Consider the following 20,019-nt stretch of genomic DNA (forward strand, 5'->3'; position numbering starts at 1 on the left):
GTCATATCATCACCATTCATCTGTTTAAAACATTCTAATGGCTTCCCCTCTTGCTCGGAATAAAGGCCAAGCTCTTTCCAAGAGCCTGTGCATGCACTGCTTCTGTTCACCAGGACTGACCAGAGCGCCTCAGCCTCGTCTCCAAGCGTCTATTCCACACCAGGCACAGCAGCCAATATGGTGGGCACCTGCCCAGGATCTGGCCCTCACAACTGCAGTCATTCCCACCTGGGGCCCCTTCCTCCCAGATGTCTATGCAGCTCATCTCTCTCACCCTCCTCAGCTCTTTATTCACACGTCAAACAATTATCACAGGTACCCAAAAAATGTACATCTGTTATGTGTCCATTTTTGTTTTCGTTTCTTTCCTTTTGTCCAGACAGAGTTTCACTCTGTCACCCAGGCTGCAGTGCAGTGGCACAATCTCAGCTCACTGCAACCTCCTCCTCCCGGGTTCCAGCGATTCTCCTGCCTCAACCTTCTGAGTAGCTGGAATTACAGGGGCACACCACTAAGCCCAGCTAGTTTTTGTATTTTTAGGAGGGACAGGGTTTCACCATGTTGGTCAGGCTTGTCTCGAACTCCTGACCTCATGATCCACCCACCTTGGCCTCCCAAAGGGCTGGGATTACAGGCGTGAGCCACCACGACCGGCTGTGTCAATACATTGAGTACAATTTCATTATGTTAAAAAGTATTTACAGAAACAACAGCACACAGCTCAATTATACAGGCACATGCACAAAAACACTCCAGAAGGACACATACCAAACTCACAATACACTGTATTTCTGGGGAAGAGCTAGAAATCTGGCGGTGGGATCCAGTGACCAAAGGAAGTGCAGCTTTATTCGTAATATTTGATTTTTTCCCACAATGAGATTATACATACAGACTTCTTTTTTTATTGAAAATAAAGTCCTTTCTAGTTTAAAAAGGAGAATAGGGAACAAGCTGTCACTCCTGCACACCCCTCCCGTCAGGACACTCACTTCCTTTTGTACAAAGACATCCACCACAGCAGATAGGAGCTCGGAAAAGGCCGCCACAGCCATCCTGGATGTGACCAGTTCACTCAGGACAGACTCAGTGGCCGACACAGACCTTTACAAATCTCCTGTCCTCCAGTGACATGACACAAACTCCTCATTGTGACACATACGAACGTGTGCAGAGCAGACACAAAACGCACAGCTAAGTGAGGGCCATCACGTGGATAGCGGGTGGACAACCTGTTAAAATTGTATTTTCTAAGTATTTCCATAATATTATAAAACTATATATCCCTTTTAAAAACCTCACTTACACAGTACGAATGCTCTATATTGACATTTCTCTTCACAATAAAGCAGATATGTTTATGCTTCCCAAATGGTCATTTCAAGAGCCTCCAGCCAGCACAGGCATCAGCGCGGCCTCCATGTGCTTTAAGCAGGAGTGCAGTGCTGGCAGCCGGCCACGGCCCAGTGTGGGACGAGAGTCCAGCAGGGTGACAAGGTATGAGATCAACACACAAAAATGAGCCGTATTTATATAAACTACCAATGAAGAATATAAAAACGACATTCGAAGAACAGTTCCATGAAACCAGCCTGGCCAACATGGTGAAACCTCATCTCTACTAAAAATACAAAAATTAGCCAGGTGTGGTGGCAGGCACCTGTAATCCCAGCTACTTGGGAGGCTGAGGCAGGAGAACTGCTTGAACTCGGGAGGCAGAGGTTGCAGTGAGTCAAGGTCACGCCACTGCACTTCAGCCTGGGCAACAGAGCAACACACCATCTAAAAAAAAAAAATTTCCAAACCAAAAATAATACTAAAGGAATAAATTTAACAAAAGAAGCTCAAGCTCGTACAATGAAACTACAAAACATTGTTGCAAGAAATTAAAGAAGTTTAAAGGGAACGGCAAGACGCCCATGTGGAAGGGTCAGAGCACACTCTGAAGGCGATGCTGCATCCACACCTGACTCACTCTGTAACAAGCTACCTTAACGTGGCTGGCACGGACCCAACGGCAACTTATTTTTTCAAGTTCTGGAGACTCAGAAATCCAAAATCAAGGTACTGGCAAATTCAGTGTGCAGCCAGGCTCCCATTTCTAGGCTCAAAGCCTGCCATGTTCTTGCTGTGTCTTCATGGGATGGGAAGGAGTCTCTCCCAAGCCTCTTTTCTAAGGCATTAATCCCTTTCATGAGAACTCTGCCTCATGAGATAAGCACCCCCAAAAAGCCTCCCCTGCTAACACTAACAGCTTGATCGGGCAGCATCTTCACATATTAATTTGGCGGGGGGAACACAAATATTCAGGAAACGGACTACTGAAACTGACCCGCTGCAGCCCCCAGTAAACTCTCAACTAGCTTTGCTGCTGTTTTTGTTGCAGAAAATGATAAGCTGATTCTAAAATGCATAAGGAAATTCAGAGAGTCAAGAGAGCCAAAACAACCTGGAAAAAGAAGAACAAAGCTGGAGGACTCACACTTCCCCATCTCAAAACTTAACACACAGCTGCAATAATCAGAACAGTGTGTTACTGACAAAAAGTCAGGCATACATATCAATGGAATTGAATTGTGAGCCTAGAAATAAGCCCTTACCTTTATGGTATATTGATATTTGACAAGAATAGACCAGAATTTGATAAGGAAGACCTTTCAATGGTGAAACAATGTCTCCAACTATGTTGCTGGGGCAACTGGATTTCAAGATGCAAAAGAATGAAGTTGGACCCCTACCTCACGCTGTATAAAAATGGACTCAGCTGGGCACAGTGGCTTATGCCTCTAATCCCAGCACTCTTGAAGGCCAAACAGCTTTGAGGCCAGGAGTTCCAAACCAGCATGGGCAACATAGCAAATCCTGAGTCTCTACAAAAATACAAAAACTAGCTGGGGGTAGAGGTGCACACCTGTGATCCCAGCTACTCGGGAGGCTGAGGTGAAAGGAACACTTGAACCGCAGAGGCTGGGGCTGCAGTCAGCCGTGATTGTACCACTGCACTCCAGACTGGGTGACAGAGCAAGACCCTGTCTCAAAAAAATTTTTTTAGATTAAATTTTAAAGACTGCCTCGAAATAGATCAAAAACAAGTATGAGATAAAACTACAAAACTCTTACAAGAAAAGACAAGGGTAAGTCTTCACAACCTTGAGTTAGGCAATAGTTTCTTAAATAATATGACACCAAAAGCACGAGACACCAAAGAAAAAAAACACATAAACTGGACGTCATCAAAACTAAAAACATCTGTGCTGGAAAGGACACCATCAGGAAATAAAAACACAACTTAAGGAACGAGAGAAAGTATTTCCAAATCAATACTTGGTAAGGGTCCAGTATCTGGAAAATATAAAGAACTCTTACAAGCCAGTAGCACATACATGTAATCCCAGCTACTCAGGAGAGTGAACTGTGAGTACCATCTGAGTCCAGGGACTGGAGACCAGCCTGGGCAACACAGTGAGATCCCATGACTGACTGACTGACTGACTGACTGACTAAATAAATACTCTTACAACGCAATAAAAAGACAAATTTTAAAAGAGGCAAAAGATCTGAATAAATATTTCTCCAAAGATATGCAAATAGCCAATAAATACATGAAAAGATGCTCAACATAATTCATTATTCATTACAGAAATGCAAGTCGAAACCACAAAGACATACCATGTCACTCCCACTAGGATAGCTACAATCAACAAAATGAACAGTAAAAAGGGTTGGGGAGGAGTAGAGAAATCTGAGCCCTCAGGCCTTGCTAGTGGAATACAAAATGATGCAGCTACCACGGAAAACAGTTTGTCAGTTTGACCTCGGGAACTTAAACACAGAATTACCACATGATCCAGCAGTTCCACTCCTAGGTGTGTACCAAAGAACTGAAAACAGTTGTCAGTTTGACCTCGGGAACTTAAACACAGAATTACCACATGATCTAGCAGTTCCACTCCTAGGTGTGTACCCCAAAGAACTGAAAACAGAAACTTGCATATACATATTCATAACAGCACTATTCACAACAGCCAGAAGATAGGAAACAATTTGTGCCCGTTAACAGATGAATGGATGAACAAGACACGGTGTATCCAGGAATGAAGTTCTGATACATGCTACAACGTGGAAGAATCTTGAAAGCCATACCCTATGCTACATGACATAAGCCAGACACAAAAGGACAAATATTATATAATTCCATTTACATGAAACATAGGGTTTAAGCAAATTCTGAAACAAAAAGTCTATCAGGGGTTAACAGGGGCTAGGAAGAGAGAGAGAACAGAAGTTACTGCTGAATGGATACAGAGATTCTGCCTGGGGTGACGAAAACATCTTGAAAACGATGATGGCTACACTGGTTGTTATGCAACACTGTGAAGGTACCTAATGCCACTTAACGGCACACTTAGAAATAATTAAAGCAGTAAAATTTGTGTTAAGCATATTTTATCACAATAAAAAAACCAACAAGGGGGAAAAAAGATTTAGAGGTATAAAAACAAGCCATATAGATGCAATCAGAAACTTCTTTAATTTCTGGCTATGAAACCAACGCAATTATTAGAAAGGACTCCTTTAAAAGGAGTCATATAATGTATATGCGGCTGGGCGCAGTGGCTCATGCCTGTAATCTCAGCACTTTGGGAGGCCAAAGCAGGCGAATCACCTGAGGTTGGCAGTTTAAGACCATCCTGATCAACATGGAGAAACCCGTCTCTACTAAAAATACAAAAATTAGCTGGGTGTGGTGGCACATGCCTATAATCCCAGCTATTCGGGAGGCTAAGGCAGGAGAATTGCTTGAACCTGGGAGGCAGAAGTTGTGGTGAGCCAAGATCATACCATTGCACTCCAGGCTGGGCAACAAGAGTGAACCTCCATCTCAAAAAAAAAAAAAAAAACGTATATGCAACAATTAAAATCAGAAAAGAGTAACCTTTATGGAGTAAAAAAAAAAAAATACGACATAGCAAAACATCACATAAATATCATATTTAGTAAAAGTTGCATATAATTTTTATATCATAATTTAGTAAAAGAATGGCTTTGTACACTGGGCATGGTGGCTCATGCCTATAATCCCACCACTTTGGGAGGCCGAGGTGCGTAGATCACCTGAGCTCAGGAGTTCGAGAGCAGCCTGAGCAACATGGCAAAACCCTGTTTCTACCAAAAACACAAAAACTTAGCCTGGCCTAGTGGCACACACCGGTGGTCCCAGCTACTTGAGAGGCTGAGGTAGGAGGATCGCTGGAGCCTGGGAGGTGGAGGTTGCAGTGAGCCAAGATCATATCACTGCACTCCAACTTGGATGACAGAGTGAGATTGTATCTCAAAACAAAAACAACACAATAGCAACAAAAAAGAATGGCTTTGTAAGAAACACACACTAACATATTTAGGAAAGCAGGAGCATCTAGGAAGCAACTTTCAAACAGTTTTATCACAATTGCAACTTTTCGATTCAGTTGAAATTATTTCAAAATAAAAACAGTTGGCCGGGCACAGTGGCTTACCCCTGTAATCCTAGCACTTTGGGAGGCCAAGGCAGGCAGATTGCTTGAGTCCAGTTCAAGACGCACCTGGACAATATGGCAAAACCTCGTCTCTACAAAAAATACAAAAATTAGTGAGGCGTGGTGGCATGCTCCTGTAGTCCCAGCTACTAAGGAGGCTGAGGTGAGAGAATCACCTGAGCCTGGGAGGTCGAGGTTGCAGTGGGCCATGACTGCACCACTGCACTCCAGCCTGGGTGACACAGAGTGAGCCTCTGTCTCAAAACACAAGCAAAAAAAGTGATAGACAAAAATGAAATATATACAAAACAGTATTATTTTGTTGATGGGTTCAAGCATATCTCTAAAAAATTAAAGGCAAAGATCCTGAAGGACATACATCAAACTCATCACAATACAAGCTGTGGAGGTGGAGAGTGAGAAGGGGACATAGGGACATTCTGCTTGAATGGGATTTGATTTTGAAAAGAAAAATTCGTGTCATTGTATATATTTTTTTTAAGTAAAGGAAATTAATAGGGAAAAAACAAAGTGTAAAAACTATGCATAAGCCAATTACTATAACATTCATGTGTAATCTTCCAAACATTTTTCTGTGCAAACACACTGATAGAGGTATAATTTATACATACTATATAAATGAGATACTACACCTACTGTTAGGCAACCACTTTTCCCTTAACCAGCATGAGCAAAAGAATCTACATCATAGCCAGTCATGGTGGCGCACATGTAGTCTCAGCTACCTGGGTTTGAGTGCAGGAGGTTGAGGCTGCAGTGAGCCATGATTGTGCTGCCACTGTACTCCAGCCTGGGCAACACAACAAGACCCCATCTCTGTAATTAATTAATTCATATACACACACAGTCATTAAATGTTTGGAAGGTTATACATGAATGTTAAAGGCGCTGGCTTACATGCAGCTTTTACTACCCACCCCCCCCATCCTTACTAATTCCCTGGGAGCATCAGCAGAAATTCTCGCTACTATTTAGCCTTATTGTAGCTCCAAATAGCAGACCAGATTTTACCTCGGAGATGTTGGAGATTCTGATCTCTTGCCTACAAATGCCATTTTAACAAAGATTCAAACGAGTGTAATATATTCTGTCTCTCAGCTTGAATTCCATAGTAACAGCTTTACTGATCTAATTTTTATAAAGTCTATTAAATGAGAATACCTGTCAAACTGGCCTAATCCATGTAAACCTGAGTAACAGAAACACAATTTTGGCTTTTATACTTATTAATATAACTGAAGCTACTTATGAAAAGAACTAGAAACTGAAAGAAAACTGGTACTGAGGAAAGGAGACCCTTAATCCTCTTTGGCCTTCTACACTGCATCTCAAAAGGAGAAGTTAGCAGTCAGCCAGAGGAGGGACTGGCTGGTGCCGCCAGCCAGGTTAAGGAAAAGACCCCTACTGCCAACCACAGTCCCATCTATGGATCTCGGATATGGGGTGGAGGAATCTTTCCAGAAGGCGTTGTTTTTACTTAAACACGATCAAACCTCCACCTAGGTCAGGCACCCAACGCCTACCCCTACTCCGTAAATCCCAAGGCCCTTTCGCACGTAATTTCTAGAGTTGTAAACCCAGGACCCTTTCACATGTAATTTCTAGAGTTGTAGGCCTTTAAAAGGGCAAGGATTTTCTTTGTTGGAGAGCTGGGCTGTTAGGTAACTATGCCGGAGCTGCTCCCTGCCCAGTCAATCACCACTTCCTTTCCCGTTCAGTGTTGGAGTGGTTTGTTTCGCAGCCCTTCCTGCTTCAGTGTGAGAAAAGACTGAGAACCCAGAGTTCAGGCCGGAGCACACATGCCCTTCTGCCTGTCGGTTCCACCTGGTACGGCGTGCGAGCACTCACTCACACATGCAGGGCGGCGCAGACAGTGGAACCTGTTGGCCGCTGGGCAGGAGTTACCCATCGTCCTAGGGACCCAGCACTGCCTGTCCAGTAACGGAAACCATATCCTTCCCCTGCTCTCCAGCTGTGGGGCCTGCGGATCTCAGTAGAGCACTGAGCCTAACAGAGCAGCCATCCACCTCAGCGCGTTTGATGCAACCCCAGTGAGGGTGGTACACAGAAGCAAAGCCTCTCCAAGCTCCTTGTCACGTGAGGTGACAAGTGGCCTTCTGGGCAGAAATCGATCTCAGCTGGTTTCTGCCACCTAGTGAACGGGCCGAGGGTCACCGCTCTTCCTCAAGGCATCCCAGCCAGATACTCAAGTGACCAGCAAACTGGCACGCAAGCATCTGACTCATGCGCAAGCATCGGCCTCACCAGTCTCACACAGCGGTCCCGGTGCGGCGCGTGGAGAAGCTCGGGGTAGAGTCCGCAGAGGTGGTGCCCCGCGCACGGTGCACCCTCTTTACATCCCCCACACCGAGGCCCCGCTGGAAGACTGCATTATCTAATTTCCAACTACCTTCTGCCGTGGCTGCTAAGAAAACATAATGCAGAATCATCTCACAATGGACAAATGGTACTGATTTAAAACACTGGTATCTCACACAGAACATGAACAGTACAATCTCTACCTTTTTTAATGGACTATGTCTTCTGGTAAATCTATACATAATCTATTTCCATGCAAATTATGACCCACTTGGTAATTTCTTTTTTTTTTTTCGAGACAGAGTCTGGCTCTGTCGCCCAGGCTGCAGTGCAGTGGTACAATTTCAGCTCACTGCAACTTCTGTCTCCCAGGTTCAAGAGTTTCTCATGACTCAGCTTCCCAAGTAGCTGAGATTACAGGCGTGCACCACCACACCCGACTAATTTTTGTATTTTTAGTAGAGACAGGGTTTCTCCATGTTGGCCAGGCTGGTCTCAAACTCCTGGCCTTAAGTGATCTGCCTACCTCAACCTCCCAAAGTGCTGGGATTATGGGCAGGCATACACCAGGCACCTGGTCCCACCTGATGCTTTTAATAGCATAAACAATTTTTTTTTTTTTTTTTTGAGACGGAGTTTCGCTCGTTTCCCAGGCTGGAGTGCAATGGCGCGATCTCGGCTCACCGCAACCTCCGCCTCCTGGGTTCAGGCAATTCTCCTGCCTCAGCCTCCTGAGTAGCTGGGATTACAGGCACGTGCCACCATGCCCAGCTACTTTTTTGTATTTTTAGTAGAGACGGGGTTTTACCATATTGACCAGGATGGTCTCGATTTCTTGACCTCGTGATCCACCCGCCTCGGCCTCCCAAAGTGCTGGGATTACAGGTTTGAGCCACCGCACTGGGCAACAATTTTTTTAAAATCACAAGACTTAAGGCCAGGCACGGTGGCTCAAGCCTGTAATACCAGCACTTTGGGAGGTCGAGGCGGGTGGATCACGAGGTCAAGAGATCGAGACCGTCCTGGTCAACGTGGTGAAACCCCGTCTCTACTAAAAATACAAAAAATCAGCTGGGCATGGTGGCGTGTGCCTGTAATCCCAGCTACTCGGGAGGCTGAGGCAGGAGAATTGCCTGAACCCAGGAGGCGGAGGTTGCGGTGAGCCGAGATTGCGCCATTGCACTCCAGCCTGGGTAACAAGAGCAAAACTCTGTCTCAAAAAAAAAGAATCACAAGACTTTAATGTAAAAACAAGAATACGATAGGAGAGAAAAGGGCATTTCACATCAGCAGGAAGGGAGGATTATAAAACACTCACTGAGACACTGAGGCAGCTGGCTAACTACTGGGAGGAGAAGACTATCACCATTGCAGATCGATGACTGAAATAATCACAAAACAATAAATCATAAAAGCAGCAGGAAAAAATACTTGACAGCACTGAAACAAGGGACGCCTGATTCTAAGCATAATACTAAGGCCAGAAATCACAAAAGAAAAGCTTTACAGACTTAACTACCAAAATATTTCAAACATTTATATGGTAAAAATGAATAAACTTTAAAACACAGAAAAAAAATCCAATGTATTTGGCTAAGCACAATAACTTTACTTACTCTTAACTCCATGAGGAAAAAACTACAAACCAGTTTTTTAAAAAAAAACAATCAGCCGGGCATGGTGGCTCAAGCCTGTAATCCCAGCACTTTGGGAGGCCGAGGCGGGTGGATCACGAGGTCGAGAGATCGAGATCATCCTGGTGAACATGGTGAAACCCCGTCTCTACTAAAAATACAAAACATTAGCTGGGCATGGTGGCACGTGCCTGTAATCCCAGCTACTCAGGAGGCTGAGGCAGGAGAATTGCTTGAACCCAGGAGGCGGAGGTTGCAGTGAGCCGAGATCGTGCCATTGCACTCCAGCCTGGGTAACAAGAGCAAAACTCTGTCTCAAAAAAAAAAAAAAAAAAACAATCAACATAAACACAGGCAAATGAATTAAACAGGCATTCCCAAATGACCAACAGACATTTAGGAAAAGGTTAACCCCATGAGTACTCGTGAATTAGTAAGAGGAGGAGGAAACACTTCCCAGCACATTCTATGAGAACAGCCTTACACAGAAAACAAAGGAAATGAAAGAAAACTCCCATCAGTCCTCTCACAGCCTTGGCAACCCCTAACAAAACATCAACAAATGATGCAACCCCATGTAAAGAGGATGCTACACTAAGGACCACCTGAGATGGATCCCCAGGCTGCCTGACCTGAAGATCCATCACAACAGTCCCCTTGATCCGTGGTTTAGCTTGCCACAGTTTCAATCACAGTTCAAAAACATTAAGTGAGCCGGGCGCGGTGGCTCAAGCCTGTAATCCCAGCACTTTGGGAGGCCGAGGCGGGTGGATCACGAGGTCGACAGATCGAGACCATCCTGGTCAACATGGTGAAACCCTGTCTCTACTAAAAGTGCAAAAAAATTAGCTGGGCATGGTGGCACGTGCCTGTAATCCCAGCTACTCAGGAGGCTGAAGCAGGAGAATCGCCTGAGCCCAGGAGGCGGAGGTTGCGGTGAGCCGAGGTCGCGCCATTGCACTCCAGCCTGGGTAACAAGGGCGAAACTCCGTCTCAAAAAAAAAAAAAAAAAAAAAAAATTAAGTGAAAACTTCCAGAAATAAACAACTTCTCAGGCCGGGCACGTGGCTCATGCCTGTAATCCCAGCTACTCAAGAGGCTGAGGCAGGAGAACTGCTTGAAACCAGGAGGCGGAGGTTGCAGTGAGCTGAGATCGTGCCACCATACTCCAACCTGGGCGACAGAGAGAGACTCCATCTCAAAAAAACAAACAACATCTCAGTTTTCAGCCGCGCACCACTCTAAGCAGTGTGCTGAACTCTCGCACTGCCTCCCGAGTCCTGCCAAGGATGCGAGTCCTCCCTCCCTCCCCGTGTCCATGCTGCAACTGCTGCCCGCCTGCCAGCCACTGGGCAGCTGTCTCTGTTGACAGACCAACAAGATCACAAGATGGTGACTGAGCAGAATGCAATATGTTTTTCAGGGGGGACATTCATATAACTTTTATTACAGTTAGTTATTGTTAATCTCTTACTGTGCCTAATTTATAAACTAAACTTTATCATTGGTGTATATGTATAGGAAAAAACCTAGCACATAGCAAGTTCAGTACTATCTGCAACTTCAGGCATCAACTGGGGATCTCGAAAGGTATGGCCCCAGATGAGGGGCTACTGCAACTTGGGAGGCAGAACACCAGACAGAACGCACATGGCTGAACACACACGGCTGCACACACGTGGCTGCACGCAGGGCGCTGACGTGGGACGGAAGCACGCCGCCATGACAATGGAGGGAGAAAAGCACTTCACAAAATTATTTCATGATGAAAAGTTCAACTTGGTGAAGGAGTTCTATGACAATCTTTTGCTTAATAACTTATTCAGACGTGTTAGGCTTCCCCTCGATGACCGGGAAAAGCCACGGAGGGGCCGCTGGCACGGCATTCAAACACCGTGGCAGCGGCTCTAGCCAGTGTCATAAGGAGAGAAAAAACAAGAGACAATAATGGCCCATAATCTGACCACCAACAGTAAACATCTTATTATATCTCTTACAGATTTTTTACATTAACGGATTATATAACATACTGGTTTTTAATCTATTTTTCCACTAAAACTGATTAAGATTTTGATAAAAATTTTAAGATACGCAACAGTGTTGTGTTATATAGTAACAGCAAAATCTACCCAACCCACTCTGTCGATTATAAATGCCACTGTGACTAACTCTGTACATCGTTCACTAAGAATGTCCAGTCAAGCCAGTTCTCGTGGCTCATGCCTGTAATCCCAGTACATTGGGAAGCCGAGGTAGGCAGATCCCTTGAGTCCAGCCTGGGCAACATAGCGAAACCCCCATCTCTACGAAAAATACAAAATTAGCCAGGCATGGGGCCACTCGCCTGTAATCCCAGCTACTTGGGAGGCTGAGGCGAAAGCCTCATTTGAGCCCAGTATGCACAGGTTGCAGTGATCTGAGATCACGCCACTACAGTCCAGCTTGGGTGACACAGTGACACCCTGTCTTAAAAAAAAAAAAAAAAAAGAAAGGCCAGGCATGGTGGATCACCCGAGGTCAGGAGTTCAAGACCAGCCTGGCCAACATGGAGAAACCCCATCTCTACTAAAAAATAAAAAAATAAAAAAAATTAAAAAAAAAAATAGCTGGGTATGGTGGCACATGCCTATAATCCCAGCTACTCAAGAGGCTGAGTCAGGAGAATCACATGAACCCCGGAGGTTGCAGTGAGCCAAGATTGCCCCACTGCATCCAGCCTGGACAACTAAACGAAACTCTGTCTCAAAAAAAAAAAAAAAAAAAAAAAAAAATTCAGTCCAATCAAAGGCTGAGTGTGACGGCTCACATCCATGATCCCAGCACTTTGAGAGGCTGAGGTGGGAGGATCACTTGAGCCCAGGAGTTCAAGACCAGCCTGGGCAACCTAAGTGTTGCAGAATTTTGCTTTTAAGTTGAGCTAAAACCCGGTTCTTGTCACACAACCAGGAAAATTTAGGCACGCACACACTGAAGGGGGAGTAGAGCAGGGTTTTAATGGGCAAAACGGAAAAAGAAAAACCCTCAGCAAAGCGAGATGGAATCCTGCTAACAGGCCCCCACCTCACAGATGGACTGCCAGGGCCCCGCCCAGGAACTGGAGAGAAGCTCCTCCCCGCCTTAAGTCCTCATTCCCCGTGGCCCCACCCACTCCACCGCCCCCTACCAACCCTGCACATGCGCATGCCCATGCAGGCGCCAGCACCCTACGGGCAGGTTCTCTCAATTGCACAAAAGCATCTTAAGTAAATGCTGGTGGGGCAGGTGCAAATTCTCCGGGGACCCTTTTTTATCTGCCTAGGCATCTGGATGTCTCATAAGGAGGTCCTGTCTCTACAAAGAACTTAAAAATTAGCCGGGTGTGGTGGTGCACACCTGTAGTCCCAGCTACTTCGGCAGCTGAGGCAGGAGTATCGCTTGAACCTGGGAGGTGGACGTTGCAATGCGCCGAGATAGCACCACTGCACTCCAGCCTGAACGACAGAGTGAGGCTCCATCTCAAAAAAATAAAATAAAATGAACGGCCAGTCAACATCACTACTCATGCTCCCTCACACCACTCCCTCCTACTGGCCACCAAGCTCCATGTCTCCTAAATATTCCATCAAATTCCACTGCTACGTTCTTATTTGATGCAGCATTATTCCTAAAGTCAATGGTAATAGGAAGACTCTGGCAACTCATTTTTCTAATTCCAGTCTCTCCCCTTTTCAGTCTAGCATCTACTCTGCAGTTAAAATTATCTTTCTAAAATTGTGACCTTACCATAATCTTCTTTAAAAATTCAATGGCTTCCCACTGCCCATGGAATCAAGTTCACACTTCATGACAAGGCACAGAAGGAGCTTCAGCGATCTAGGCCAGGCGTGCGGCCCCCAGGGCCAAATCCAGCCCCATCTGCTTTCTTACTTCCCACAAGCTAAGAATGCATTTTTTTTAAAAAAAATTTTAAGTTGTAAAAATAAAAAAGAATATGCATCAGAGACCTTACATGGCCCACACCCCACACACCTGGTCCTTAACAGAATTCTGCAGATTTCTAACCTAGCCTGACGATTTTCAGGTCCAGGAATGGCCTGTCAAAAATCCTAGGTGCCAGTCACACGGAGCTACTTAAGATTCCAGCAGCAGTGTGGCCCAGACCATCACACCTCCCCTTGTGTCCCGCGACTCTCCAACTGCACAGCGAGCTTTCGGGGCTCAGGCAGCCTTGCAGCTCATCATGGGCTCTGTGATGACCCACACAGGCCTGCCTCCCAATTACAAAGGGAGCTCCTGTTCACTTCTGTAACCCCAGCACCTAACATGAGCAAAAAATACGTACTGTACTCTACAACTACTGGAAGAATATACTTTAAGATGATGATTAATTACTAATGGCGGGTCTCACACACCAAGAGGTGAGTCGGCAATCACAGGCAGACTGCACAAGGCAAGGTACAGGAGGCGCCACAGCGACCTGGACTTGCTCTTCCAGGCTGGACAGGAGCACAAAGAAAGAGCGCTGGAGCCGAGTCAGGGCATCTGGGGACAGTGGCCAACAGTGAGATTCTCCGCCAGCCTGCAGTGTGGGAGAGCCAGAACAGGGGATGGAATTCTGAGAGATTTTACTGTGGGTTTTAATTTATATCATGTTGGTGTTCTTTGATAGATGCCAGGAAAGAGCAGAATCCTGTTAAATGTCTTTCAGCACCTGAAATTTGGTCTCAGCATAGGGCTCAATGGAGAGGTTGGCCCTCAGGAAGCCCTGGTGCAGGTGGATCACACCGTAGCCCCCGGCCCCTTCACTGCCTCGTAAATGGCAGCCTGGGTTATGGTGCTGGCTAAGCTCACTGTGCTCCAGACCTCATAAACGGCACGTGTGTGACAGTGCTGGTAGTCCTCTAAGCTCACTGTGCTCTAGGCCCTGTGAGGAACAAGTTGGTGTTTTAGAAAATCTCCCTGCCCACCCCGATCTCTCCACTACCTCTCTCCACTAACTATTTTAGAGTGTGAGAAAAGCAGCTTTAGCTGGTCAGCACCTGTCTGGAACTCCTGGGCTCAATTCCAAGACAACAGATTGTCCTGTCCCCATCAAGGCCTCAGCCCTGGCTCCTGAGAACAATACAGTCCCTAGAAGGGACCCACAGACTCCCAGATCCCCCCAGTATTGGCTCCTGGAGGCTAAGTAATAGGTCAACACATACAGATGCTATTTTTCAGTGGTACTATGTTCATAGTAATTTTGTCATTTTCTATCTTTTCAATTCATTCATACTTTCACACAATTATCACCATAAAAACAGGGGCCTTCATTTTTTGAGAAAGAGTCTTGCCCTGTCTCCCAGGCTGGAATGCAGTGGCCCGATCTCGGCTCACTGCAGCCTCCACCTCCTGGGTTCAAGCTAGTCTCCTGAATCAGTCTCCTGAGTAGTGTGTATCACAGGTGCACACTACCACACCCAGCTAATTTTTCTATTTTTTGTAGAGGTGGGGTTTCACCATGTTGGCCAGGCTGGTCTTGAACTCCTGACCTCGTGATCTGCCTGCCTAGGTCTGCCAAAGTGCTGGGATTACAGCCATGAGCCACTGTGCCTGGCCTAAAATTTTTCTAATGTGAGAAAAAAGTTTTGAAGACACTGAAGAACACTGGCAGCCCCACCAGAGCCTCCCTGAGAGGAGGGCCAGTGCTAGGCAGAGCAGCAGTGCAGTTTCTCCAAGAGGCATCTGATGTAGAGTGCAGGCCAAGAGCGTGGGTCTGAGGGAGGGATGCAGACATGACCTCCACACAGACTCTGGTGCATTCTCAGGGCCAGAGTTTCATGCTGCCTTCAGCTCAGCCAGCAAGGACAGTGCAGCTGGACACAGCTCCCCCACCTCCCAGGACACCCATCTGCTCTTCTGAACAACATGGGACATAAAAATAAGGCTGTACAGAACTTACACACCACGATAAAAGAGAAGCCTATTTCTTTTTTCAGATTAGAAGAGCAACTTGAGCAACAGTCCTATCAGAAATACAACAGATAGAAAACCAGCAGTCAAGAGTAAGAGACCAGGCACCCACACTAGCACCCAGGTAAGGGGTGCTCAACCTGCTGGGGGGTTCTTACACACTCTAGGGTGTCATTCTAAGAGGAGACCACTCTGATGCGAAAGAAAGGTAAGGTTCTTTGCTAAGCACTTCAAAGCAGAATCACCTTAAATTGTCAAAAAAGCAACCCATATAAAACTGTTCTCAAGCTACGTCCTGCACAGCGTCAGCCTTCGGACTTGGAACAAAGGCACCACCTTGTGGTTAGAACAGTAAATGCAGGCTACATGCAGAAAACCACAAGATACATTAATAAATTCTCTGCAATCAAAAAGGTTCCTGGTAGAAGACCACATTCCTACTCATGTCAGAGATCTTTTTTAAAATCCACAACACTGCTCAGTAATATGACTGAGACATCATGGGAAAACAAATACACATTCATAGCTGAATTTCATTCAAAATCTCCACGATGATAAAAAGATAGTAAAACCTAAGGAGTTGACTTTTGAAGCATGTGACACAAAAATGTGACGCTTATCTCCAATCAGCATGTAAGCTCTATGAGAAACAGAAATTGTGTGTTTGGTTCATTACGGTACTGTGCCAGGCACTTCGGTTTATGATAAAACCAATTCTCAAACTTTTCATTCTCAGAACCACACCACACTCTAAACAGCACTGATCACCCCAAAGAGATTTTGTTCACATGAGTTATCAGAATGGTACTAAGTTAGTTTTACCATGTCCAAACTGAAAAGAATTTGTTTTAAGTTATCACTTCCTTTACAAATAACAATAAACCTGCCGGGTGCAGTGGCTCACGCCTGTAATCCCTGCAGTTTGGGAGGCCGAGGCGGGTGGATCACGAGGTCAAGAGGTCGAGACTATCCTGGTCAATATGGTGAAACCCCGTCTCTGCTAAAAATACAAAAAATTAGCTGGGCATGGTGGCGCGTGCCTGTAATCCCAGCTACTCAGGAGGCTGAGGCAGGAGAATCGCCTGAACCCGGGAGGCGGAGGTTGCGGTGAGCCAAGATCACGCCATTGCACTCCAGCCTGGGTAACAAGAGCGAAACTCAGTCTCAAAAAAAAAAAAAACGACAACAACAAATAACAATAAACCCATTACATGTTAACATAGGATACTTTATCAAAATGAACTATTCTTTAAGGAAAAGACAAAATGATATGGTTTTGCATTTGTGCAAATATTTTTTCCAGTTTAGCAAACCAGAAGTCCATGTGCCCACCGCACTCCATCTATGGCAGGATCACACAACTCATGCCTGACACTCAGCACAGAATGACAGTGAAAAGGTACATACAGTCTTGCATTTGTATGTCGCTCGAACCCTGGAAGACTCCTGGGGCCTCTGCACTGTCGTGTCTGCTGGACTGAAAGTACTGGAGGAAGTTCACTGAGTGAAGGGAGAAGGGGCGCGGAAGAACACAAGGACCAAGGGGACGGCCTCTGTACAGCCGCGTGTGGGGGCAAGGCCTGCCCACAGCACTGAAGAGTTGGGTCCTTATTTCATAATGATTCCAAGTATAGGATTCAGGCCCAGGCGCGGTGATGCCTGTGATCCAAGCACTTCGGGAGGCAAGGCTGGTGGAAAGCTTGAGCTCAGGAGTTCAAGACCAGCCTGGGCAATACAGCAAAACCCCATCTCTGCAAAACATACCGAAAACATTAGCTGTGCATGGTGGTGCGCGCCTGTAGTCCCAGCTACTCAAGAGGCTGAGGTGGAAGAATAGCCTGAGCCCAAGAGGCAGAGGTTGCAGTGAGCCAAGATGGTGCAACTGTACCCCAGCCTGGGCGACTAAGCAAGACTTCTGTCTCCAAAAAAAAAAGAAAGAAAGAAAGAAAGAAAGGAAGAAAGAAAAGGATTCAACTCTTTGGGTCTCTGGGTGGCTTTGTTTTGACGTTGTGACAGGGCATTATCTAACTTCAGGGTCATCTTCCCTTCAGGTTTTTACCATTTATTTTTAAAGTGATAAGCACTACTCATATGAATTAAGTTAAATATAAATGAAGGTTTCCATTAATTTCTTTTTCTTTTTTTTTAAGAGACAGGGTCTCGCTATGTTGCCCAGGCTGGAGTGCAGTGGCTATTCACAGGCGCGATCCCACTACTAATCAGCATGGGAGTTTTGACCTGCTCCGTTTCCGACCTGGGCCGGTTCACCCTTCCTTAGCAACCTGGTGGTCCCCCGCTCCCAGGAGGTCACCATATTGATGCCGAACTTAGTGCAGACACCCGATCGGCATAGCGCACTACAGCCCAGAACTCCTGGGCTCCAGCGATCCTCCAGCCTCAGCCTCCCGAGGAGCTGGGACTACAGGCACGCACCACCACACCCGGCCCGTTAATTTTTTCTAACAGTAAAGCTAATACATGCTTTCTATAAAAAAAACTTGACTATATTCCAAAAAATACAAAATCGCTGGCAATCCCACAATTCAGAAATAACCAAGTTAACTTTCTGTATATTTTATTCTGCTTTTTTCTTACACTGAATGAAAAAAATTAATAATTTCAGCTCACTTATTAGCTATGAAAGAGCTAACAGAGTATCTATACAGGAAAACAGTAACTATAGGCAAGATACCTTCAGTCATCCATAAGTCAAGCACACTGCAGCCCTGGAAGGGTTCTGAGTTCCCACACATCTTACGGCCAGGGCGGGACAGCCTCTGTTACGTTCAGCCGTTCAGCCACGTGCACAGCGGCTTACCCTGGAACAAGAGGCACCCAACAGTGGATGACAAAGCGTGGCCAAGCCCCAGAGGCTGCAGGAGGTAGGGCAGCAATAAACAGAGAAGGTAGCCTGCATTCCAAGAAAGTCCTCCCAGAACGAAGATGGGGCAAAGGCAAGTGGACGGAGGACAGACAAGTACCTCTTCCTTCCCCTGGACACAGCCCCCAGGAGAGCACCAAGACTGCTAGACCCCAGGGAAGACGCACAAGGAGGACAGGCAGACAGGAGAGTACGAACTGGAGCCAGGAGGCACCAGGCCTCTGTGAGGACAGACTGGTTCCCTGGGCTGCTGTGCTGCAGGCCCACCCCAGGACAGGTGGCCAGGGAAACCAGTCAGAAAAGGGAGGCGCAGGTGGGAGAGTGAGAGGATGTCAGAAGGCAGAAGCACCTGCGAGAAGGGCAAAGAGGACGGAGGCAGATGGGAAGCCATGAAGGGAGCAGGGCAGAACACGGAGCTCACACGTGGACACAGGACACCGGAGTCAGAGGTTGCACTGCACCCAGCACTGTAGTGAGGTGGCAAGGAGAGCAAGGCCCAAGGACTGAGTGAGGACACTACCAGGTCAGGGTAGTAGACGGGACCAGCGAAGGAAGGAAAGCTACCACCAGGAGGGCCCTCCAGTGACCTGACAGAGAAGACCTTTGCCAGGATGCTTCTGTTGCCTTGGGGGTGAAGTTGCGAGGTCTGACTGAGGATCTAAGGGAGAACAGGGAAAGATGCACACGCCAGCAACAAACAAATCTTTGGAAGAGTTTGGTGCAAAGAAGGGGCAAAGGATTGACGTGAAGCTGGTGGGAAGCAGGATCAAGAAAAGCTTATTCAGGCCGGGTGCAGTGGCTCACACCTGTAATCCCAACACTTTGGGAGGCGGAGGCAGGTGGATCACTTGAGGCCGAGAGTTCGAGACTAGCCTGGCCAACAAGGTGAAACCGCATCTCCACTAAAAATACAAAAAAATCGGCTAGGCATGGTGGCGCACACCTGTAATCCCAGCTACTGGGGGAGGCTGAGGCAGGAAAATCTCTTGAACCCGGGAGGCAGAGGTTGCAGAGAGCCAAGATCACATCACTGCACTCCAGCTCCAAAAAAAAAAATAACAGAAAGAAAAAGTGAGAAAGACACAGAGAGAGAGAGAGAGAGAGAGAGAGAGACAGACAGACAGACAGAAAGAAAGGAAAAAAAAGAAAAGCTTTTTAGGCTAGGCATCATGGCTCACACCTTAATACCACAGCTTTGAGAGGCCCAGATGGGAGGATCACTTGAGGCCAGAAGTTCAAGAACAGCCTGGACAACATAAGGAGACCCTGCCTTTTTTTTTTTTTTTTTTAAAGGAGAAAGAGAGAGAGAGGGGAAAAAGTAAAGCTCTTTTTACATGGGGACACAGCAAGTCTCTATGCTAAAGGCAATAAATGCTCCAGAGAGCAAAAAGTAAAGGTAGGGCAGGGGCAGGGCGGGGTGGGAGGTCAGGGAAGAGCTGTTGGAGCAGCTGGGGCCCTGGGGCAGGCGGTGGGTGGAGCAGGTGAGTGCACGAGCTGGTGGGAAACATCTTTCCAGGGGTCCACAGTCTGAGGGTGGAGCAGGAGGTCAGGACACAGCAAGCAGCAAGCACTGAGAGAGAAGGGTTCAGGGTGCAAGAGGGAAGACAAGACATGAAGGACATCAAGAACCTACTTCTCAGCTGGACGCGGTGGCTCACTCCTGTAATCCTAGCACTTTGGGAGGCCAAGGCGGGCAGATCACCTGAGGTCAGGAGTT

General features: G+C 46.5%; 1 protein-coding gene across 8 annotated transcripts in view; it reads right to left on the bottom strand.

The window, feature by feature from the left end:
* EHMT1 (euchromatic histone lysine methyltransferase 1) overlaps positions 1-20,019 on the bottom strand; it is a 222,698-nt gene that overhangs the window by 142,989 nt on the left and 59,690 nt on the right. Inside the window, exon 2 of one of the 8 annotated variants that reach the window (XM_074394413.1) lies at positions 5,517-5,608. The exons of 6 other annotated variants lie outside the window; for them this stretch is intronic. The gene's annotated coding sequence lies outside the window, so the exon portion shown is untranslated. Of the gene's footprint in view, positions 1-5,516; positions 5,609-18,113; positions 18,241-20,019 lie in introns of those variants that run through there. One more of the 8 variants, XM_074394410.1, reaches the window with a different exon arrangement.

The sequence above is a fragment of the Saimiri boliviensis genome, chromosome 2 (genome assembly GCF_048565385.1).
Source record: "Saimiri boliviensis isolate mSaiBol1 chromosome 2, mSaiBol1.pri, whole genome shotgun sequence".
Taxonomy (NCBI): Eukaryota; Metazoa; Chordata; class Mammalia; order Primates; family Cebidae; genus Saimiri; species Saimiri boliviensis.